General features: G+C 26.0%; 1 protein-coding gene across 1 annotated transcript in view; it reads right to left on the bottom strand.

Moving 5' to 3' along the window:
- dpp (decapentaplegic morphogen) overlaps positions 1-26856 on the bottom strand; it is a 96723-nt gene extending 69867 nt beyond the window's left edge. Inside the window, exon 1 of the mRNA XM_075369952.1 lies at positions 26473-26856. The gene's annotated coding sequence lies outside the window, so the exon portion shown is untranslated. The remainder of the gene's footprint in view (positions 1-26472) is intronic.
- Positions 26857-27122: the final 266 nt, after the last annotated feature.

The following is a 27122-nucleotide window of genomic DNA, read 5'->3' as shown; positions in this document are numbered from 1 at the left end:
TCGATAGGAAGAGCGACAAAAATTCTAAAATACTCAAATAACAAATTATCCAATCCGTCTTATAAGTCGTTATGTTCACGCAAGTGAAATTGAATAATACGATAATATATGTGCCAAAATTGTTGGCCGTAAAACAAATGCTTTTTTATAAGCTTTATAAGAACTGTAGTTAATAATTAAATTTACTTTACTAAATTTTTAAACTTCTTCCACCTGATTTTAATCCTTTCCATTGAAATACATAAGTGGGCCAGAAAAAAGTAGCCCCACCAGAATATAGAATATTGAAGAGAAAATTAACGTTATAAGTTCACGCACAGAACATTGGAATGGAAATTTGGAACAAAGGAAGGGGTCGTACAATCATACGAAAGAACTGCCCTCCCGTGAATCACGTGATCGTCCATCCATCCTCTCCTATCCATGCTCTGAACTTCTCTAGTCCTTGGCGGGGCTATTTTTCGTGGCTCTTACTGTAAATCACCTAAAATTAACTTAGATCAAATTCTGAACATGAGTTTTATTACGATAAACCATTATCAATTGTATTAATGAATCATCTTAATCGCTTGATTAAATTTAACTTGTTTAAAATGTTTTAATTTGTTCCAATTCTAAATATGTATATTAAGACTACAAATGTGATTAAAATATTTTAGATTATGAAGTAAAAAAACAATATGATAATTTTGTGTTTACTACATAGCTCATAGTAAAACACAACTTTTTACTATAAGCTAATAGCTACAATAAAACACAACACTACTACCACAAATCAAGTCAAATTAGAAGAATAGTCTTGATATAAATTTTTCTTTTAAAGGATTTATTTTAACATACTTGCTGACTATAGAGCTAAATATTTTTAAATAAACATTTAAGTTTTGTGATGCTTACCATCAGTAAAATAAATATTTATTTTTAAAAAGTTTATAATCATAAATTTCATAACAGCTTTCTATCATCATTCATTTGATTGATTTGATGTTACGCCATTTCTTTGTATTCTTTGCTAAACATTCTAATCTCATATTATTTCTTATATCCTACATCCTTTTCTTAATTTTAACAGACGTACGTCTAAGAAGGTATAAACCACTGATGAAAAACAAGACTACCTTAACATAGATTAACCAACACTAATATATATTATATACTATTGAAAAAAACAAAGATAACACAAAATTAAAAAATTAAGCAACGGCATGCAAGAATGTAAAAACCTCAAATAGAATTGGAAAGGGAACCTTTTTCTGAAATATCTGATTAAGGTATTCTGTCCCATACTTTTCGCTAATAGTTTTACACTCTTACCAAACTAATTTTTTTTTTTTTTTTTTACCTCCGGGTATATTATTAAGAAGTATTGTTTCAGAGGATATGAGGTAAATGATTTGTAGCGTGTATGAAAATGCCATGCCTGACCAAAATTCGAACCCGGGATCTCCGTATGAAAGGCCGAGACGCTACCACTCGAGCCACGGAGGCCTGCAAAATTAACCAAAGTTAGGTAGTTTAACATATGCCCTACCAACAAAGCTACCAAATATTTTTTTTTTACAAAACTGTGTCATAAGCTTATTTCTTGATTATATTATGAAATTATTTAAGATTATATTCATGAAATTAGCATACATAAATGGATTACACAAAAAAAATAAAACGTTGTTGTTTGGAGTGAATTGTTTTCAGAGACGAATGATTTTATATGTAGTCAATAGAGAAATCAGAAATGAAAAATATTTAAAAATAAGAATTTTTATGTGGTATTTTGCGAAAATATCACAGTGGATTAATAAAGACGTTTTAAGATAAACTGGAAAAGAAATAAGCTTATGACACAGTTTTGTAAAAAAAAATATTTGGTAGCTTTGTTGGTAGGGCATATGTTAAACTACCTAACTTTGGTTAATTTTGCAGGCCTCCGTGGCTCGAGTGGTAGCGTCTCGGCCTTTCATACGGAGATCCCGGGTTCGAATTTTGGTCAGGCATGGCATTTTCATACACGATACAAATCATTTACCTCATATCCTCTGAAACAATACTTCTTAATAATAATCTATTTAACTGATACTATCAGATTTATTTCGTACATTGGTTGTATTATTTTGCTTTTAATATATTTTTTCTATGTCCATTCTTTTTAAATTTACAAACAACATAAAATTTGAATATTTTTCTTTAATAGGCAGCATTTTTTATTACGAAAAGTATAACCACCGATTTAATTAATTGAAATTCTTAGAGTTAATAGTTGTAAAATACTCAGCAGTACAGACCGAATTACTAATTTAAGAAAAAGTTATTTATCTATTTTTTTTCGTTTACTATCATTAGTTATTTTACATTTTTCGTATATTAAGCTGATTATTTAATTTTTATTTCACTAAACTTAAAGCTATCTTAAGATACTAAGTTTAAAAGTTTAAAATGCTACATAACCGTTTGTTCCGAAACGCTTCAGTAACCTAAGGATGCACGAAATCTACAATATATTGTGTACTATTGTATAATATCGAAGAAACATTATTTTATAATTGTTGCAACGTAAATTAAAACATTAATCGGCGTTTCCCTTATAACAAATCATTAAATACTATTCTTTTTTTAAAAAGACCGTGACTGGAAAACGGGAATAAAAAATGAATATGCAGCATTAGTTTACTAAAACATATTGAAAATTCTTCAAGCTGTCATTTACGTGGTCCAACGAACATGATTTTCTCTTTTGTATGTAGTTTTAGTAATACTGCTTGTTAACGAAAAAGAACCAAAATTTCTTTAAATTGTCTTACTATTATTATATTTCTTCTTCTAATTTCTACATTTTCGTTACTTTTTCTAAACTGTATTATTCAACGACCAATGAATCCATATATGTAATTCTTCTAATTCACTTTCAGTTTCTTCCGAAAGATCAATGACGTATAACTTTATTTTGTATCTTTAAATTATTAAATCACTGTCAAATCTTACCATCTAATTATCAAACAAAAGTAAATTTAAAAAAAGAAGAAAATAAAAAAAAAAATTTTAATGTAATAATATGTCTATATTAACCTATGTAAAGTATAATTATATCTTATTATAATAAATTAATAAATGAGTTGTAATTATTGTAGGCGACTATTAATAAGAATAAATAAAAATTTTAAATATAATATTAATATCGATACAATAATTCAAGACATCAATGGCGATTCGAAGAGCTGAAAACGAATACTAACATTGCTGCTAATGCAGCATTCCAAAATAAAAATCTTAGGAATGTTGCCAGCAGTTGCTTGAGTTTCAAGCAACTGGACACAATTAGGTAAATGTGTTTTTATACCCGTTTAAAAACTTACCTGGTTTCTTAATGTATTCTCATTAATTAAATCAATTTTCTTCAATTTACTAATAATAATAAATACAAAAATAATTACGTAATAAATTTATCGATAATTAAATAAGTAAGAAGTGTTTTAATATATAAATATCAAACAAGTACACATTTTATTTAAAATGTGACAACAAAATTCATGAGTTCATTTAACATACTTTTGTACTTAACTGTTTACAAAACGATTTCTTAATAATTAACAAACAACCGATGTCAAACTTAATCATAATATTTGTCAAAATTTTGGACTTCTATTAATTGATTGATTGGTTGAAGACCAATTATATCTTTCAATACTAATTAATAAATTACATTTTAATTACTGTATACAAAAATAACATGAAAAATTCAATTGTATTAATTAGGTTAATTAAACTGAGTATATTTTCATAATTAATTTATAATTACACTTACATAATTGACTTCAATTTTGGAATTCGTCAAAGGTAAAAATAAAAGGTAAAAGAAAATTATTAATGAAGTAGGAGAAGAAGAAAAAGAAGAAAGGTTGAAATAAGTAATTTTAAAATAAATAGAAAATGTTTAGTTAGTTTAAAGTAGTACAAGAAAAAGACAGGCTTTTTACTGTCATTTTTTTTTTAAATTCAAGAATTATAGATATCATAAGACATTCAAAGCTTAATAAAAAACTCACTATAGATTTCCAAAACGCAAAACATTGTATTATTTTTGGAACTAAAATTTAGTTAAGCAATAAATTTTATTCTTAATCATATTTGACATGCATTCGATTAAAAAAAAAGTTTATTTATAAAGTTAAAAATTCTGACGAAATCCAACTAATCCAAGTCCAAAAACGTGTCGTTTCGGCTATCTGTTTCTCTGGTATTTTGCTATTGAACTACTAGTCAGTCGGTTTCTAAAAAAATTGAGGATAAATCAAATATATTAACCCTTCCTATACTATCTGCGGCTAACGCAAAACGTTTGCTTGAGGCAGTGGTTAATATATGAGATAAAAAAGCCTACATAAAGTCCACCATCATTTTTTAAAGTATTTTCTATTAATCTTTTCTTTAGTATTCACTATTTCGTCATTTTTTTGCAAACATTTTATGGTAAACTTCATTTTATTCTTGAGCTTATGTATACCAAAACGTTTGCTCTCTTTTAAATAATCGTTTACTAAAAAAAAAAATTAGACAAAACCGAACGATACATTTACTGCAATTTTGCAAATATTTGCGAGAATCAATTTTTTTAAAATTTAATTAGAGTTATGCTAGTAATAGAGAACAATAAATCCTGTTCATTTAACAAAAAATTCTATAAATTTAATTTCGCTCTAGAACGAAACTGAATTAATAAATTAAATAAGAGAGTAGTGGATTCAGGCAAAAGACAAAACCGGTAGGATTGTTAGTGAAAATACGCTACCATTTCCTACATCATAATACGGTGGATAAAGCTAGAAACGACTATTTAGACGTTTGCTGTAGGAGCTCAGAGTAGTGACTATAATGCTCAAAGGGTGGTCAGTATCGAGATCCACATCACGAATTCGATCAGTCAATAGTGACATTTCGAAAAAGAAACTTCGCCATCATCGCTCAACTCGTTAAGCGTCAACCCATTATTTTTCATACTGCCCCGTTATCTTTTATTTAGAGAAATTCTGGTCGCCATTTTTAAACGGAAAACTTTTAAAAAAAAAATGTTATAATTTTTACGTAATTTCATCTAATTCTAAAACTTTGTGCAAAACCTCTTCAAAAATCGGAAAAACTGGGTCATATCTGCATCAAATAATTAACACAGAAAAAACAAATTAGATAAAATGCCAAACTCTCGCTCGTTCAAACAGTGCCATTGAACATGTAGTAGTATGTTATTACTTACACAATTTAATAGTCAGGTTTTTCTTGAAAATATTTTTTTTTTGTTAAATTCAACAAGAACTGAGACCATGGGGATTAAAAGACCAAGTGTAATTCAATAAAATATACGAATACATTCGTGTAATCTCCTAAGAACATATAAAAAATGTTATAATGCAATTTAGCAGTTGTTATTATTTTAATGTTAATGTATAAGTACATTTATATAAAATGAATTGTATTTTTCACGAAAATACACTATAAGTTTTAACTTTGCACTTCTTTTAATTTATTTATAATAAATTCGGAATATCTCTATTATTGTGTAACTCTTCTTGATTTATAGCCTTTTTATTCATTATTAAGAAGTTTTATTTATAAAATGAACTGATAAACGAGTTCACATTTGAATATAGCTGCATATAAAGAAATTCCGTAGTAATAAATTTGTATCTCAATTTCCCCTTATTGAAAATATTTTAGGATCTTGTTAAATAATAAAACCACACTCTGCTATCAAATAGATTTCATAAGCAATAATATCAAATCTTACTGATACTATTTTAATGAAACCCTATGATTATCATAATTATTAATATTTATTAAGACAATGTATATTTTCAACAAAAGTACAATATTAAATTAGATTATTTACATTCAGAGCACCTTCAAATAAAAAAAAATCAAAAGGTTTCTTTCACTAAATTTTTCATTCACTGTTGATAAATTTTTAGATATTACTACGAAGTTGAGTTCTACGTGTAATTCATTATTTCCCAACAGATAGAAAAATATTAATTTGTTGGTTTACATAGATTGTACCCAATCTTTATGATGGTTATAAAATATGCAAACCCACCTCAAGTACAGGAGGTTCAAGTCAGAATTTCTGTATCTGAAAAAAAGGAGTTCACTATACTTTACCGTCTATGTGGTAAAGATAGTAAAGGTACCACTTTTAGAGATGAACGTCTTATTTCTATGAGTTTGTCATGCTGATCTGAAGTAGTACATTCCTTATTCCTTCAAGTGAAAAATAAATCGGGAAATCATTTACTTCCTCACTTTTCTTAGTAAATTTGGCATAAAATGCTTGTTATTGTTTTGGGTATTTAGTAACTTGTGATATATCAGGTCATATACAACCATTACGCCTTTTTATAAAAAAGGAAAAATCAAAGCTGAATTTCTTTTTCCGCCTCAGTTTAAAAATTAGTTAAAGTACTTAAATAATCTTTTAATTGCTGTCTTTATCTGATTACAATCATTAAAAATTTTAATTCATTCAAACAATAAGAAAGTATACCGTTTTGATTTGAAGAGTCTTAATCAGTCTCTATACTTGGCATTATTTTTAAAGATTTATTACGCATACCTATATTTAAAAAATATGAAGAGTAATCTATTCATATAACACAACAATATTCACATTCACTGTTACCAAACCTGTAAACACAACTATTTTCACTTTTAAACCATAATACAGTGTACAAAAAAAAGCCGGGTTTTTAAAGCTGTTTAATACTTCTTAACTTTGGAAAAAAGGTAATGAATCACAAATAAAATGAAAAAAACTCTTATAAACTTTCCTTACAAATGTTCAATGTGAGCACTTTTCGAAACGCAACACACATCCAGCCGATAGGAGAGTTCATCCCGTACTTTAACCAAGATGTTTGGAGTAATGGAAATGACAGCTACTTCAATCCTGTGCCTCATATCGGGTAGTGCAGTTGGTTCAAAAGGCACAAGATCCTTTATAAAAGATTAATGGAAAAAATCACATCGCGTCAGACAGGATGACCTTGGAGGTCACCGCAAACAAGCTCTATCATGGAGGCCATGCTGACCGGTCGGGAAAAATGTTACTTAATCCATCCTGTACAGAGTTTTTCCAGTAAGAAGGCGTACCATCTTTTTACCAAATAAAATTCTTGGGTCCATCTGACACTTGAGGACAGAGCTGTGTATGAAGAATATCCAAATAAGTAACTCCACTTACGCTTTCTGCGAATTAGAAAGGTCTGTAAACTTACTGTCGGGGTGTCGCAGTAAAGATTCTTTTGGGGAGTTCCTTTCGCATCGTCAGATTACATGGGAATTTTCTAATTCCCAGGTACGGACATAATTTGGTTTAACTTTTCCATTAAGAAATGTTGACTACCAAAACAATACGATCGAGAAAATCGTCAGCAGTATGCCATATTTGCTAGTAACGCAATCAAGCGGAATGTTAAGGAATCAATTTACGCACATACACGCTACATAAGCTGTTCTTTTGGGTCTTTGATTTTCGCTTTAAATCAACACCTAACAACTCATCCAAGAGATATTATAACAAATTAAATCCCCGATTTTGTTATACAACCTTTACTTCGTCCTACGAGAAAGCACCTTATTATCAGTTCTTATCTTCACTTTCTATTATAATTTATATTTTATTATAATATTCACATGCTGTAAGTGAAAATTTTAATTTAATTAAATTACATTAAAATTGTATGTAAATTGGTAATTTAAAATTTTTCTAAAGTTAAATTATAATTTAATTAAAAAAAAGGTTCAATTAATTTAATATTATTGTTTATAAACTGTAGCTTTAAAATAATTTTATTCAGTTTTATTTTATATATTTATTTTATTTACTTATATAATGATTTATTTTTATTAACTGATGAAATCAAGTTAGAAAAAGATTTTTAAAAATAAAAGTATAAGGAATTTCAGACTACTTATTTGCGATCAATCTAAGCACCTTTTCCGTTCAAGATTGCCCTTAAACGTTAAAAATAATCTTCATAAAATCGTTCATGGTTAATTTATTTCGGACTAAAATTCTATTAGCTATCACATTCAGTATATATTGTTTTACCATTAGCGATAAAAGTAGTCTGTTTCTTTCATATTTTTTTAAATATTATTTCTTGTTTTGTAAGGAGTGAGCTTAAAGCTATTAAACAGGATCATTATGATTTTTAACGGTAAATTTGGTACATAAATATTTATAATTAACCAGGTTATATGATGCGTCATTAAAAACGACGAAATAAATTAGAAATTGATTTATTTAACTCTATTCTAGTAATTGTAATACTTATTTACTTATCTATTTATCACTTTTTCTAGTTTACTCGTTTATTAATTTAGTCGTTAAAATTACAAATAATTTTGTTTCGTAACTCTATAAGAAGTTAGTAATGTTAATGTAATGGTAATTTCAAATGAAGTTATAATAATTCAATAATTTTAACAATAAACATGATTTTAAACCAATATTTTTTGTAAAGGAATGCCAAATTTTCTTAAAGCTTTAATCATTTACGAGGTTATAAAACTGTATTTAATAAAAATAAAAAGATACAAGATTAAAAAATTATAAAATATTGCGTTGTTAATCATTTTCATTTGTTACTTAATTGAAAGAATAATGAAAAGTATCTTGTGCACAAATTTTTCTCACAATACAATATAAAAAAAAAATCATTTATAGATTAATTAATACCGTAGGCCTACACAAATAAAAACGTATTTGAGCTTTAGCCACACTGTAAAAGCGTATGTAAAAAAGGTAGAATTTTCAAAATGTGAGATTGTACTTTAAATTCCATTATATTCGAAAACGCCATACAATTACGTTCAGGTTTCACGGAACTTAATTTTCAAATGTGATATTTGTTTTGTATTGTTTTATTTCGATTTCATTAACTTCATAAAAACTTTATTTACATTAAAAATTAATTTATGCTATGGCAAATTATGAAATTTATTAAAAAAGTTTAAATTTATTTTGTTTATTTAACAAAATTTCAATTATTAGTTTTAAAGCTTAATAATCAAAGGAAAAATCATTACGTTTAATTTAACCTACAATTTTTAATTAAAGTAAAATAACAGTTTTCTAATATTTTATAAAAACTCATAGTAATCAAGAAAGGTCTGAATTAAGTGAATAAATTGTAAAAAATATTTAACATTACTGTTAGAGAGGAGATGAAAAACGTCATTTGGATCATTAAAAAATTATAAAACAGAAATAACGGGAATCCAACTGTAGGGTACGACAAGCGAAAGTAACATCGAAGTCGTATAGCGATTCCAGAAGAGACTATTGAGAAATATAACAGAGGCACCGTGGTTTGCAAAAAACACTGATATACACGATTATCTAGGATTGCCAATCGATATAGAGGAGATACGGCGACAGTACAAGATACAAAATGAACAAACATGTGAACTGGCTCGCGGTTAATCTCCTGGATAACAGCGAGGACGTTAGGCGCCTAAAGGGACTGCATATATTAGATCTGTAAGTTCTCCGAGATTTACATATTTATACATATACCGTACTTTGAGGGATTTCAATGGAAACTCCTCTCTGCATGTCATTTTTTTTTTTGGTATTCACATTTACTTATTATTCCGGTAAATTGGAACCGATTGTAAATTAAACACTACGGCAAAAAAAAAAATTTCCGTTATGATTTGATGTTTCACCGACTGCTCGCATGATTTTTCATATAATGACTGTTATTTTAGAGTGGAGTACAGGAAAATTTGATACTCCAATGAGGGGAAAGAGGAGAAAATAAATATATTATGGAAGGGATTAAAATCGCATTACGAGAAACTCCGAAGACTTGTTTTCTTGCCTCTGGATTAGAATAAAATTCGCGTTTAGTTTACCAATAAAGATAACCTTACGTAAAAATTTACCAACGGTAAATAAGTAAATTATTAAAGCATTAAATTCAAAATATTAAGTTACTTACTGTAACGGGAAATTAAATAATAAATAACAAATATTATTTTAAGATAATAAAAATAAATGAATGAACGAAGTAGTACTAATGAAGAGGCACAGAAAGTCTATAAACATGAGATGACATTTATTTATTTAACGCATTAAGTGTAAAGAAATATTTCTGTCGTTTAATATAAATACTCTTTTTTCTTTAATTCAGACTAAAGTCTACATAATGTATATACATTAACGCCGCATTCACACAGCACGGCATTACCCAAGCAATAATTAATGACTGTTAAAAGATGCCATAATAAGTTTGTGAATAGAAATATTAATTAATTTTTCAATAAAAGATAACTTTGTAAAACCAAAGATTTTAAACAAATTATTATAATTTTAGTTACAGTATTTCTTTCTGTATTAATAGGTTATATTTATACGCAATATAAATAAAAGTAATAACAAGTTATAAATAAATAATTATACTTAAGCGTTAACAGAAAGGATAATGGGTTATAAATATTTATGTTAAATTAGTTATTAATATAATATTAACTGATCGTTAAGATTTGTAAATGAATTAATATCGATGCAATTATGAATAATTTATATAGTGTGTGGTTTATATGTACGCATTTAATCAATATTAAACCGATGATTTATTTGAAATAATATTTTATAAATAGAATAAAAAGATAATTACATTCTTTTTTCTTTAATTTTTAAACCGATTTGTTAATAATTATTTATTCATTTAATCGCTACAATTAATTATTTAGATTTTGCTTTTAGCTTATATTTAACAATGTTAAAAATTAATAGTTATTTACATAAAAGTATTATTTTTACCGAGAAAGAGACAGGTTTTTAATAAATTAAATATATTTAAAAATTGATATCCATTTTTAAACAAGAATTTTATCTACGTGATGAAAATCTGACTTACCAATAGATAATCTAGTTATAAAATAGAAAAAAAATTGTATTTATTAATGGTAACAAAATATACTATATATACAAAATATACTGTACATTAACAAAATATACATCCTGTTCGTACTTCAAGTAATATATATTCTCAAATTATATAAAACAAAAATAATTCGACAATTTTAACTATAATTGGTATTTTATTGTTTTTTTTATTTAAAAAATCAGCAATAATAATAAAAAAATATTTATAGATGGAGGCCGAAACCTTGGTATCTAGAAATTAATAAGAGATATCCAAAGTTGTGTTCTTCCGTTAAAACTAAATAATATTTTTCAAGAAGATAAGAAACAAAACTAAATAAGTATGATTGTTTTTATTCATTAAAATTAATTTAAAACAAGATATAGAGAAAAACATTCATATTTAAATATTTATATAATCTAATTATGAAGAATACTATAATCCTAGAAACCGTTTGATGAAAGAAAAAGCTCAATAAGGGGAGGTCAGATCAAGTAGTTAGTAGGAAGGTAGCATTATAAAGAGGGGAATGACTACTGCGTAAGGACATCGTTTAATCAATTAACTATTAATGCTGATGGACACTTGATGGAAAGAATGTAGAATAAGTTTAAATTACACATATACATACTCCAATTATTAAAAAGAAAATAATTTAAGAAAAAATGAAAATATCTTCATAAATATTTTTCTTTCAGGTCAACATGTAAATTTATGTAAGATAATAATACAAAAAAGAAAATAGAAGAATTTTAATATTATTTTTTTACTTTTGTATCACAAGGAAACAAATTAAATTATAACAGAAAATGCATAGAAAGAATTTCAATATTTGAAATTTTTTATAATTAAATTTGTAATACGCATAGTAGCGATAAGCTGTAAGGATACCAGTTTATACTGGTTATATTTTGTTTGACAAGGAAAAGCTGTTTATTTTTTTTTTATTTTATAATACTGAGAGGACTTGATTATCCTTTATTGGAAGTAGTTCTTGTTTATAATCAACACCTTGATTCTAATCGAAAACAGATTAGTATAAATTATTTTTCTTTATTATTATTATATTTTTTTTTGTCTTTTAATATTATATGACTGACAGGTGAAGGCATTTATGTGCCATGTTGAAACTTGTTTTGGAAGCCGTCACACAGTCTATATCAAATTAATATTTTTTTAAATATTGTATTATTAATGAGATTTTGGCAGGTGTTAAAGATTTTTTTTTGTGATTATTATTATTGTTATTAATAATTGAGGCATCATTCAATAAATGTATCAAGTTTATCATTATTTTGTAACATAACATTACAGATTTTGCCTAAAGATATTTAATGATTGACAAAATATGAGTAGAATACTTTTAGAAACAAACGTTATATAACAATTACTGCTTTGTTAAATGGCAGCCTAAGTAATTTAAGAAACCATTCTTTAAAGATAAAAGAAGTAGATTTCTAAATGAATTAAAGTAAAATAGATATTTTTTTTTTTTTTTTTTTTTTTTTTATAAAACAAACGTCTAATATTATAAAGTATTTCAAACTATAAAAAAAAAAAAAAAAATAGAACGACGGCAAAAAAGCATACGCTAAGTTTAAATAAATCTTCGCTTTAAAAACCACACACACTAGCCACTTATTTAGACGGATAGAGTAAACGATCCTCTAGTCCATAAACTAACTATAACAACTTGGATTAAGTTGGCAAACATCCAGCGTCAAAATCCATCAAGGTAAATGGAAGAAACAACTGGCTTATACGATAGTACCGTCAAATATTCACACGCGCGTAAAATAATCGCATTAAACAAATACATTACTTTTTTAAAAAATTATTATACTTAATTAATTTTTTTACGCGTAATTGTAAGTATTACAATTTTTATTTCGTTTTTATTGGATAAAATTAAAAAAAAGAACATAAGATAAAATTCTAGATAAGGTGAAAATATAGTGAAATAAAATTAATTTTTACGAATCATTATAATCACGAAAAAAGGAAGTTGACATGATTTTAATAATACTCGTAATTAGTCTCATAGATGTTAAGAATTGTATAAGAAGATTTATCCTAACGAAATGGATCTAGAGAAATATTTAATTAATTACATTATAAATGTAACAACAATAATGATATGATATAATTAATTCAGAATTAAAAGGAATAAAAATAGTACCAAAACATTTAATAATTGATGATAAAAATAAAATATTTTTGGCCAAACTCGGTTGAGTAGTGTAATCGAGAATAGGGTATTTTAGTGTCTAATGCACAGTTTATAATTTAGTTGTATACAACGGCAGTTCATTCAATCTTGAATAGTAGACTCAATCTTTTCTTTGAATAGATGTTTAGTTTTCGCAAAAAAAATTACAGCATTTATTTAAGCGTTTGTTAAAACGCTTAAATAAAAGGTATTTAACCTTTCCTAAAAAAAGTCAAATATTTAATTATGCATTAAAGATGGTTAAAAAATAACAAATATGTAAAATTTTGCTTTATAGATGGGTTTGTTCGTTATGTTTTTATGATGTTCGTAATATCCTTATAATAAAACTTATAATTATAATTCTACATAAAGTATATTAAAAATGTGAATAATTCGTAAATCAGACGTTCCATATTTTAATAAACTGATATTAAGTAACTGTTAGTCGTAATACCCCTAAATAAGACCATGTAGTAAATCTGTATATCAGCAACAGGTAATCTGAACCAATACAACTTATCAACATCTTGACCCCCGTACGGAAAGACACCCGCCTTGTGAAGATGGGCTTACCGGAGGTCGTCTTTTCGACCCTCTAAACTTGATGTCACAACACGTCATTAGTTGGGCTTCTGTCAGGATGCCACCGATGCAAATACCTTGGCAGATATATTCATCAGTGTATTTACACAACCTACCATCCATCGCCTTTCGTATGGCCTCTTCTAACCACGACCACCATTACTTACAACTCTCAAATTACCCGATTCGCGAAAGCGCGATCCCCGCGCCTTCATCTAACTCCGAAGGTTTCACACAATGAAGGTTTCACACGTATATCTAACTTCAATTCGACTTTGCTCTCAGATCATTATTTGACTTAAATAATAAAATACTACCTTCTACCAACAAAACAAGTGTTGTTTGCAACAACAGCAATTTTTGTCCTACAATTCAGTTTACTCAAAGTCCTCTTGGTTTGCTTAAAAATCAAGAATACATTCACAAATTTAATAACCCTCTAATGAAAATATACCCTATCTCTCTCTGCTCTGGTCCGCTTTCGGGAGCGAGGTCAATGCCTACATCCTCTCACACCGCAGCTCCATCACAGAGTTCTCCACGTATTCACTTTAACCTAACAGCGAATATCTCAGCTTACCGGGGCAAACTCCTATCTTGGCTAAGTAAACACCCAGGCGAACGTCTAGCCACCCGGGTTGATATTATATCTGTAGATTTAAGTTATCTACGCAAAATCTTGATCAGTATCCTGATGCCTCTTCCTAGATAAAAATAACCATTCTTCTAAGAAGTTGAGAGCATTTTCTAATCTCTAAAGGGAATCTTAAAGGTATCTTCAGGGCTGTTTATTTCTCTTGTTCCTGGATTCTTTCATATGTACATTGTTCTTTCTTTCGTTCTGATTTCCCGATGTTCGTTAACTCCCAAGTAGAGTACCGCTTATCTATGGGAAACTGTAAAGCCAGTTCATCCTTGGCATGTTACAATAGGGAAAATAATAGTTACCTTTGGACAAGACGACTTCTGTTTCCTGTTTAGTGACAAACACCCTGAGGAAACTACAGTATAACGCCGGACCTCCGGGAAAAATATAAATGCAAATAGATACCCAATGCAATAAATATTAAATATAAAGATTAAACGAATAGGCAGAAACCCTATTTTTTTATCAATTTTTTTTTTAATATTAAATTAAAATGAATAATCGGCTTTTGTAGGAAAAAAGTTGTGAAATAATGTAATAATATTTTGCAACGAAACCATTTATTTTTCTATTATAGGAATCTATTACAGGAATAAGTTAAATTAATTTTTTAACCACCAACGAAGAACAAATAATAAAGAGCGATAACAATTTTACTTTTGATTGGGTAACATTAAGTTAGTTCTTTAACTTACAAATTTAATTTAATTTTTAATTTATTTTAATTCTTAAAATTTTTATGACTACTTAGTCAAGATATTCAATGATTAAACACAGCCAGCTAAGTTCGAAAAAATGGGAAATAATTAAATGTTATTTTCCACATATTTTAAGTTTAATTTAATTCATACAATAGGATAAAACTGTTTTTTTTTTTTTTTTTAATTCTAAAACTTGAAAATCTTACATAATTAAAAAATTTTGATTCAAAAAATATCTATCCCACATATTTCCTACTTATACGCGATGGTGGATCACATAAAGGAATTCTAACAAGGAATGTTACTGTAACGTTTTATTTATAACCGATTAGGATATACTGAAGTTACTTTAGGGCAAAATAACAAATAAACAAAAAGCGTATAGCGTATGCTACACTTCGTTTGATCTACAAATTAAAGAATTTATACTAAAAATATTTATTTTCCAAGAATTAATTCTTTTAGATGTTTTCTAATATTCAATCTGAGAATTGTGTAAAAAATTAATACCTAATAAATTTTAACTGGTAAGAAAAAGAAATTAAATTGCGCAAAAGTGTATAATTTAATGAATATCTACGTACAAATAGTGACCTATCAATTACGCAAAAATATTAAACACATAGCTTTATGAAAGGATATGTGATAAAAGACGTTCCACTTAACTGATTAATCGTTACACTTAACAATATTAATATAAACAAATCATGTTAGAGTATACAGAATGACGATTTGTTTATTTTTCGTCTACTTTTGTCTAACGGCAAGATAAAAAATCGAATAGTACCTATAAAAGCACAGTAAATTTACAATAAAATTTTACAGAAAAATACTGTATTGAAAAAACTATTAAGGTAAGTAGCCCGAAGTTTAAGTGAATAAAAACAAAGAACTGCGCCCAGATATTCGTAGTATAATAACAAGCAATTAACAATTATAACAAATTACCTGTGGTTAGAAAGTTAATAATTATCTAGTTAGTAAGTGCTTATTTTTAATCTATGAATTATTTGATCCGAATTTATAAGTTTCATGAAATTAGAATAACCTTGTTCATTTTATTTATTATTTTTTTTGTGAATTTAATATTCCATATTTGAAAGAGTTTTGGAAATTTCATGATTTTCTAATCTGTTTAAAAAATAAAATTCTCACCTCCTCACAAATATTTTTTTTTTTCATTTTCAATCTTTAAACAAAAAGCGAAAAAAATTGGAGGGATTATCTTTTATTTTTTGTATATACTTTTTCTGGTGTTCTCATTTAAGTATTTTCCAGATAACGTTAGTAGATTTTTTTAAATGAAAAATTATATATATATATATATATATATATATATATATATATATATATAATTTTATATATATAATTAAAGGTATTTAATGTTTCGTAGTCATCACTACTTTAGTAATAAATATTCAAAGCGTAATAATACGCAATCTGATTTAATTCTGATATTTAAAGTATTTCTACGCAAATAATATTACAAAGATTTTTTAAAATTTGCTTTATACTTTTTAGTCATACTTTAGTCAAATTATTATCATACTGAGCATGAGTTTAATTAGTAGGCTAATTTGGCTTTCTAAAGATAACATCATATTTATATATATATATATATAATAACTAAACTCTATTCATTGGTTAGACAAATATAAAAAAACTAAATAAGTTAGAAAATTACCCAAATTAATAGAACATTTTCTAATGCAATTCATTAGGTCAACAACCAAACAAACAAAATAACAAAAACAAAAGCAGAAAACCTCGAATTTTTGTTCAAGATGTAGGACTTTATCAAGATAAACTACAAATGACCATAAAAGAAGTCACAAATGACATATATATATATATATGAGTCATGATGAAGTGTTGTCAAATTCGAAACCACAAGTTCTCCCACAAGAAAAATGACAAGTTTTTGTCATTTTTTTATGTCAAACGGCTATCGAATTTGTCATCAGCGACGCCAAAACCCCGCAAGGTCGTTTTGCAACTTTTTACACTACACTCTTAATTCACCCTCGTACAGAGGATTGTTTGCAAAAGTTATAGTGTTGTCACCCGACCTTAGTAACTGTGCAAATTTTCATACACATCAGAAAGTATGTTAAATTAAAGGCGCAAGATCTGAGGACAAACATGAAAAAAACATACTGAGTTAAAGAAAAGCAAGTAAAAATTCAAAAAAATTGTTGAAAATATATATTTAATTTTTAATTATAAACGTAATAATATTATCTCATTCCAAAAAGCCTTAACACGTATTCGGTTGTGGTTTCTTTACTTTGAAAATTGCAAGAAATCTGTGTGTAGATAAACATAAGAAAAAAAATATAGAAAATTAAAGTAAAAAAAAAAGAGTTTTTTACCGATATTTTAAATAAATATAATTAAAAAAAAAGTGAAATAAAGTAAATTAAAGCAGAAAAACCTATTAAAAAGCTGACAACAAAGTTGTAATACTTTCCTGGCATTTGTTATTTATTCTTATAAAAATGGAAAAATTATTATTCATAAAAAATGTTACCTAAGATGTTTTTTTTGGGTGGGGAGGTAATTTATGATAAAATTTTATTGTAAATTAACATTATGTTTAAATAAACCAAAAAAGTTTTAAAAATTAAAAAAAAATTGATTTTTGCTCCCCAATCATCAAAATTACCTTCCAGTTTTCAGTTTATTTTTTTATATTTACCATGTTAACTGGAAAAAACTAAAAACAAGTCCACTAAAAATATACAGACAATAAAAAGTTATCTAAGATTGATGGTGATGGTAAATTATGATGAAATCTTATTGTAATATTATTACTAAAAGTCTATTATTTAAAATTTTTATAATATTAAAAGTTTAAATAAACCAAAAAAATTTTTTTTAAATTCAAAAATCTATATTTTTAAACTTTGATCGGCTTCATCATACCCCCAATATTGTCCCGAAAGTATTTTTTGATTTTTGGGGAAGGGGAATTTTGGGGCAAATAGTTTTTTTTTTTAAATGGTAAGAAAGCACGCACTAATGAATTGACCTTATAATAAAGTAGGGTTATGTTTGCAAAGGTTTTGAGAAAATTAACCCCAAAAACCCCCTCCTGGAGATATTCATCCCAAAATTTTACCAACAAATTGCGTCATATTCACGAGTCTTTGTGCAAAGTTTCACATAAATTTATTAATCCAGTCAAAAATTATTAAGTTACAAACACGCCAACATACACGTAATACGTAATAACAATATTCCCCTTTTTTTCTTAGTGTTCCTGGGTCATGAAACGTCGAAAAATGTAAAAAAAAAAACATCCCATTATATAACTGATTACCAACATCCTTTCCTTCTTCCAGCATAGCTCTAAAGCTATGATGCCAGGAAAGTAAAAATGTAAAGTAAAAAATAATACTTATAAATTACTTAAATTTAAATTTTCTTTTATGTTGGTGTCAAATTAAGAGTTTTTAAGTTTTCAATAATTGTTATTAATTTAGCTCCTAAATTTTTTTGAATATGATTTGTTATTTGAATTTGAGAGGAAAAAATAAACTCTTAAATAAAATTTTAATCTTTTAAAAAATTAGAAAAAATTAATTTTAATTAATATTATGTTATTCTAGAAATAAACTTTCTGAAATAGGCCATTTGAGAAACAAGTTGGAAAATTTGATGATTATTTTTTTGATTTGGTTAAGTCAAATCGTTTACGTATACCTTTTTAAAAGTGCTTCGATTATAGAAGATTATAGTATTTTTATTTAAAAAACGTCTTGTCAATAAAACAACTCGTTATTTTTTGTTTCTAGAGGCTATAATATATTCTTCAAACGCCATTAAAAATAGAATTCTTATTTAGTAAATTTTAATTATTACTTTTATTTTTTACTGTGTTCATTGAATCTTTCTCTACTGAATTGTGAAAAAATATATAATAACAAATAAAAAATGATATTTTTTTTTTTGGCTTCATATTGTCCATTTTAATATTTTTATGTGAATATGTCTTATGAAGCACAAAAGTAAAAGTGGCACGAGTCACAGTTGCTTTTTCTGAAAGTAATGATACTTAATAAAGTTTTTTTACCTAATCTTGTAATATTTTATTTTATTTATTATTGAAATAATACCCTATGAATGTATATGTAAATCTGAATCTGAATTTCCAGAGTGATCAATTATGCGGCATAAGTTGATTGTAGGATTCCGCCCCTTAACAACTGAAGCAAATCATGTTTTTTTTTGTTTTTTTTTATGTACCGTAATCGCAATTTAAATCGCAGTTTTCACTGAAGTAGCTTTTTTTATTGGAAATTAAATACTTAGTACTTTTAAGTATATATATAAGGTAATTTTTTATTAAAAATATCCTCTACTAAATTTACCTGGAAAATACTTACATGAGAATACCAGAAAAAGTACATCTAACAATTTTTAAAAAATCCATCAAAATTTTTCCTTTTGTGAAATTAAAAATTGAAGTTTAAAAATCATTCGTAACGAAATGAAATAAACAATTTTTAATTAAAATAAATTTATCTTGTATTAGTATTTTTACCTTAATTAGTACGAGTAGTTTATAAAGTACTCTATCTCAGTTCCATTTGATTTATAAAATTTTTGTTTTTTTATAAAAAAAAAAATGTAACATTTAAAATCAAGTTATAGTCACTTATATGGGCTGTAGTAACTAATCTATATTCACTTCTGTTTATACATGAAATTTACTGTTTTATAATTCAACTGGTTTTGAAAACCACGCTATTATTAAATTCAAAATTATAATTGTTTTTTTTTTAATTAAAGATTTCTGAAAGCTGCAAAATATTACATGCTTTATCAGTACGTCAAAAACAATTACTTTCTACAGTAATTACTTCGTTTATGTCGTCGGCAATAACAAAAAGTAAAATATAAAATAAATAAATAAAAAAGACCTCCACGAAATGCAGTAAAATATTATGAAAAGGTTTAGTTTAAATATTATAAATTTACTATCCGAAGTTAATGCATAATGAGAAGTTCACATAGCGAAATAAAGAAAATGATAAATAATTGTTGGTACTTAATCTAAGGCAAGAATTAAATAAAGTTATTCAAGAATTTCTCTCGTCTAGACAGTGTAGATAATAATACTCCCGGCAATAATATTTTTTAATTACTATTAATAATTTATTCTTCCATATTAATGGTGTAAATTAATGGTATTTTATTCTACGAACTTTAATGGTCACAAATTCTCAGAAAAAAGTTTATCCTTACGAAAAAACTGGCATTTAGAAAAGAATTAAACTCCAAACTTTGACATTTATGATGTCTACTATATTAATTTAAATTAAAAATCCGTTAATGTATTGATTTGCTTTTAGTCATTATATTTATAAGACAAATGTACAGGTTAATAATTCTATAAAATACAAGGGATCGTATTATATTGATAATTTTAGAAATCTTTGATTTAAGTACATAAAAAAAACACTGTGAGCCGTTTCGTCACGCCGACAACAACATTTGGTTTCCTATTCATAAAACCTAATTTTAAATTTTTTAGTTAATAATAATCGAAATCAAATAATTCTTCATAATTTTAAACCACTTCTTAAACTAGATAACATTACATTTTATTTAGATTTTTAAACTTAAAAAATACATAAACTTGCCTTACAAATATGCAATAATAATATACAAAAGAAATTTTATTATATTGGAATTTGTTACATGATATTCAGAACTGAAATTTATAAGAAAGATTATACATTTTGTTTGTTAGTTATCAATGCAATATATATATATATATATTTTAAATCACATATCTTTCGTTACCGAGAAATGGGAAATATTTTTTACTAATATTTTATTCTTTTCAGAAGTTATGACTGATAATTAAGGTGAAGTAATTGATCTGTGCTTTCCATTGCTTACGGAATAAAATAACATGACAAATTGTAACGGTATAAAGTAAGTTTTAAAGATTACGTTGTATAATAAATGGCGTTTTAGATGATTTTGAAAGAAGAATACTTATCTATGCGTAAGTGATTATTTCTTACAATGGGTGATGAATATTCAAATTTTAAATTTTAAGATTTATAAAATACGCTAATTACAAAGATTTTACATTTTAATAAAGTCCTAAAGGTTACCGTTAAATTTAGTTTTGGTTTTTGTCTCAACTAACCCATATTTATTTATCAAATTACTGATAGAAAGTATCGAATTTCTAGAGTAACTTCATATATTAATATAAAGATTATACAACAGTTAAGTACATGAAATGTTTCAGGTGATAATATAGAAAATAAAATAATTATATATATATATATATATATATCAAGAAATGTAGGCTACTATAATTAATTTTACAGCCACAAGATAAAAAAATAGTCAACATCAGTGGTATCATATTGATTATTTCTTGGACTATAACAGGATTATTTATAATCTATTATGTTTAAATATCAATAATTATTACCTACACCATCTATAAGTCTTCTTTTTCTGTTTAGCCTCCGGAACTACCGTTAGATATTACTTCAGAGGATGAATGAGGATGATATATATGAATTGTAAATGAAGTCTAGTCTTGTACAGTCTCAGGTCGACAATTCCTGAGTTGTGTGGTTAATTGAAATCCGAACACCGTTATCCACGATTTAGTATTGAATTCCGTATAAAAGTAACTGCCTTTACTAGGACTTGAACGCTGGAACTCTCGACTTCGAAATCAGCTGAATTGCAATATTCACCACTAGACCAACCCGGTGGGTTTACCGTTCATTTTCTTTATCTGTTTAGCTTCCCGAACCACCAAAGTAAGGAATTACTTCAGAGGATGATATGTATGAATGTAAATGAAGTGTAGTCTCAGGTCGACAATTCCTGAGTTGTGTGATTAATTAAAACTCAACACTGAAGAACACCGGTATCCACGATTTAGTATTCAAATCCGTATAAAAGTAACTGCCTTTACCCCTCGTATAAAAGTAACTGACTTGAACGCTCTCGACCTCAAAATCAGCTGATATGCGATATTCACCACTAGACCAAACCGGAGGGTTACCGATCACTACTGCAAACACCAGCGACCCAAAATTATAAGATGGTTCGTTTAATATTTTATAAAAATCATTAAATAAATAAGAAAAATCGCATCGATTTTACGAATTCTTACAGTTTAGTTCCTGCTCGCGGAGAATAATTTAGCTAATTAAGAGTTAATTTTTATTTATTCCCTCGTATGTAAAGAATAACTGTATCGATTTGTGTGTAGATATTTTAACAATTATTTGCTTATCATCATATTACAGAAAAAATAATTAAAGAATAATTTAATAGAAATAATTATGAAGATATTTACAAAAAAAATAATAATAAAATTATAATTGAAAATATTTTGATAAATCAAAAGATATGAAAATTAGATGAAATAATTTTAAACTTTATTTGAACATTTTTGAAAAAAATTGTCAAAATAATTCTGGAAAGAAAAACAAAAAAAAAATGTGAGCCAAATTTAATAAATAAAATTAATTACTAAAAGTTTCGAGGACTTAATTTTCAATATACTTAAAATGTTTCATGCGTAACGTGCAAATCCTTCTGCATTTAAAGTATGCCCGTATGAGAAACGAGCCAATTTGAATTAAAACCTTTTAAAAACCCCCTTTTGTTCGTAAAGCCCCGGTAACTATATAGCTTTTTACTTTCTTTTTGTTTAAAGTATATTAAAAAAAAAGTAATTAATTTATGATTCTATAATATAATGAAATATCAATAGTAAAGATCAACACAAAAATTTGTGTTTTAGATAATATTACGTTGTATTGTATACGATTTCAAATGTAGAAGAACTAATCTGATGAAAAAAATGTAATATATCGTATTCTAATTATTCAATTTTTAATTGGATAAAAGTTTACTAGAAATAAAATTTGTAAAAAAAATTACGCATCAATAAAACTGGAAAATGTTACTGAACTAATTTTTAATCCTGTCAAATCAACAAATGTTGATTCCTTGTTCCTTGGAACAAAGAAGAAGTATGTATTTTATTTAAAAGTTATTTAAGATCATGCGTAAACATTTGAGTTAAAAACATGAAAAATTTGACTCGAAAAAAATTTAAATCTACAAAACCTTATCGCCTTCATTAATGAAACAAGTTTACTTATTTTAAAAGTTACAATTTCATCCCTGGTTGTTTAAAATCCCAGTCCTTTATAAGTTCGCAAAAAATTCCAAAAAGCAAAAATTATTGAAAATTGTACAGTAATATCTATTTAAAATTTAATTAGGATATTAGAAAATCAACTTAAAACAAAACAGTGAAAATCCAAGAATAGTACTCATCATTTTCCAGTTAAATAAAAATGATAAGAATCTGAAATTGTTAAAAAAGTTATTATTTTATGGATAAAATGTAAACTATAAAAGGATATTTCAGACCAGCTTATATTGACTAAACATGCAAAGGCATAATTTACAAAAAATTAAAATTAAACATTAAACTGTGTAATTAACAAAATCAAATATCTTGTAAATAACACAAAATTGTTTGTGTTACTAAGTAAGTTTAATTTTAATAATTAAAATATAAAACTCATAACACCTGTCTTAATCTTCTTTTAAACGTCAATAATTTTTACAATTTTTTTTAAACATTCAACAAGCGTAAAAGCTATATATAATATTTTATTATTTAAATAAACTTATTCGTTTCTTTTTAATAAAAATTATGTAATAATATAATCCTGCATGCAAATTTTTCATTGTGGCGGTTATATTTAACACAACAGGAAACATGACTAATAATAAACTGTTATATAAAATAAATGGCTAGCAGTCATCTCTCACATTTTTATATATAAAAATTTATACACTCTTGAGTTCATTTTTACTGATTTTCATTTATTTACTTTGCTTATTTAAAAATAAAAATAATTAAAAAACACAAAATTAATTAATCATATAAAAATTATAAATCTAATGGTGGCTTTTATTTGACACAAATTTTATTTTAATTTTCAAATTTTAAAATGTTATTTATTAAATAAAAAAAATCTTTTAATTTTTATAGACCGATAAAATATTTTTTTATGCATTTAAATTCTAACTTATAATTCAAAATATGTTCTGAGTCTGAAAAAATATTATTTTAAAGTGTAAAATAATGTATATTATAATTATTTAAAAACTTATCGCCTAAAAGACTGTTGCTATCAAAGTTTATGATCCTTTGGACTTCTTAGTTTCTTTGAAATTTATAGCTGAAAAATCTACTATTAATTTCATTATTTTATAAATATTAGACTTATTTCTAGTAATTATTTGTTTGAAGTCCCATTTTAAGTGTATTAACGTTTAGTTAATTTTAAAAAAGGTGTGTGGAACGCTAAAGGAAGATTTCTATGTTAAATAAGTTTTAAGAAATTTATATTAGAATATATTTTAGATGCAATTCTATATTTGCATGTGCACGAGAGTGTGTATGGTTTAAGTAATATAAAAGCAGCATTAAAAACTAAAATAAAAACTATTAAGATAGTAATAAAAAATGATAAAAATTAGTCAGACTTAAAATTAAATTTTTTTCCGCTGTCTTTGAATTAATTTTACATATGTCAATCGACGTAATTAAATGTTAAAAATATGAAAATCAAGCATTACTTCTTGAGAAAACAGCAAAAATCTTTTATATAGTAAAATAAAACTTATATTTTATACTTCAAAAAAAGATTTATAACTTTTTAAACATTAATTCAGCTTCTTAAAACACAAACACAACTCGTTTCACTTTTCCAAGTATTACCTAAGTAACAGAAAAAACTAACTATATATAATTACTGTGTTATTCCTCAAGCTCCTGCATTATTTTTTTTTATCAATGTGGAAGTATACAGCATAATTATGATATAAAACACTTACTAGCTATAGATTTAATTTTCCTGACGATGATAGTATTACGGTATAAAAAAAAACACAGAGAAATAAAATTCCTAATACCTTAAAAACAAAGCAACTTTTCAAAAATTAATATGTATAAGTTTACGGCCCAGTAATTTTCTGCTTCATTCAAGATAACATGTTAATATAAGTAAATAACTAATCTTTGCTAAAACATGCAAATAAGAATAAAAGATCCACAAATATAATTCTTTATATATATAATATTTATATTTTTGTATTTAAAATTTTTAAATACGTAAAACTGAAAAAAAAAACTAGTTTATATTTTTTCTTTATGGTTCATAATAAAGCCTATAAAAGTGGAATTTTATGTATATTTTATTCGTTTAACTGTAAACGAAACACAGTAATATATGTTAAAATAAAATAAATAATAAAACTAATGGTTTATTATAGACTTAATTTCATAATAAATTAATAAAATAAAAATTTTTGTTTTAGATAATAACAAGTTATATTTTAAATGCAATTTAAAACCTTTTAAAATGGATTTTATTATCAGCTTTTAACATATTTTAAATGTATATTATAAATATCCAGTTTTACATAATTAATAATCTAATAATAATTTTATTAACAGAATTAATCATCGTAAAATAATTTATATATTTAAAAAATTCTAGTTTTCTTATTTAAAAAAATAGCTAACTTCTTTTTTTTTGCTACAAAAAACTTAAAGTGAATTCGGTGGATAGTAGATACAAAAGTTTTCTAACGTTTACAAAAGAATTAAATTACAATCAAAATAACTTCTGCATTCAATTCAGTTATTTTACAACTAAAAAAAGAAGCAACTTTGTTTTAAAATTAATAAGGTTACTTTTTTAAACTAGCGATGTGTTCAGTTAATAGTCTCTCTTTTTTCTTCTTTTATGGTATTAGTTAATTTTTTTGATAAAATCAAAACACTGTTTATGAATACCATACACAAACGTCTGATGTTTCATTTTGTGAAAAATGAAAATAACAGATTAACCAAACAAGGTGATCCTGATTGTTAATTTTGTTTATTTATGCTATAGTTACGGACTAGGATAATGGATGCATGTAATTCAAAAATTTATTTTGAAAAATAATCATAATTGATTTGTCAGTTAAAAAATAAATTTTTAATTTAATAGGATAAGTTAAAATTGGAACGTCAGATTTAAGTCGTGATTCCAGTTCTATAACACATTTTATATAATTCCAGTGCTCTTAACTTTGAAAAAAACATTTAACTTATATATCTATTTTCAAACATTATTAAAAAAACAAGACTTATAAATCGTATAATATATAACTTAACAATCAAGTTAAATTATCCAGATTTGTGAATTTATCATACTTAACTAAGTTAAATTAAGACAAGTCATATTTCTATGAAAAAAAAATCAGTTTACTTTCTGGTAAGTTATAATATTTTATTACAGTAATAATATAATTAATAATAACGAATACTATTATTATTTTTTTTACCTTTAACGTGGACAGATATTCTGTATTCCACATGGAGATAAAAATTTATCGTCACGCCCATTGGTTGAGGGGGTCCACTGTATAATAAATACTCCGAGGGCGGTTGAATTTCAAACAGGACGTAATAGTCCCAAATTCTCGCGACACCACACAGAAAGTTCCGGCGCAAGCAGTTGTGAGTAGTAGTGAATAGTGAACGTTAGACTTTAAATCAGCGGCTAAACGTTCTTGTTTTAGTCGACGGTGAACTGTACACCGGTCCAAAATGCAAATCAGATTCCACTTAGCAGCGAGTCGTCGAAAACCTTGGAGCAAGCCGTGAAATAAAATAATATTCTTTACTTTTTAGTCTTTTTCCAATTTCATATGCGTGTCTCGCATGGAGGTTACATTCGAACTGAGTCTAGACGCTAAGGAGTCATTCAGGCTAGTGGAAGGGAGGTCACGTGGCTACGCCTCGTAAATTACAGCTTTAACTAAGTGCTCGCCTAGGAATTTCCTTGGAATCTGCTATTCTTCCGGTAAAATTAACTTAAAAACTACCAGTTTACACAAGTAAATAATAACTAAAATGAAAGAAAATAATAAAGTAATAAAAATTACATCAGAAAGAATGGTTATACGTTGCGACATTTCAATATATCGTTTTA

The sequence above is a fragment of the Lycorma delicatula genome, chromosome 6, assembly GCF_047948215.1.
Source record: "Lycorma delicatula isolate Av1 chromosome 6, ASM4794821v1, whole genome shotgun sequence".
Classification (NCBI taxonomy): domain Eukaryota; kingdom Metazoa; phylum Arthropoda; class Insecta; order Hemiptera; family Fulgoridae; genus Lycorma; species Lycorma delicatula.
This window is presented reverse-complemented; position numbering and strand designations above follow the sequence as displayed.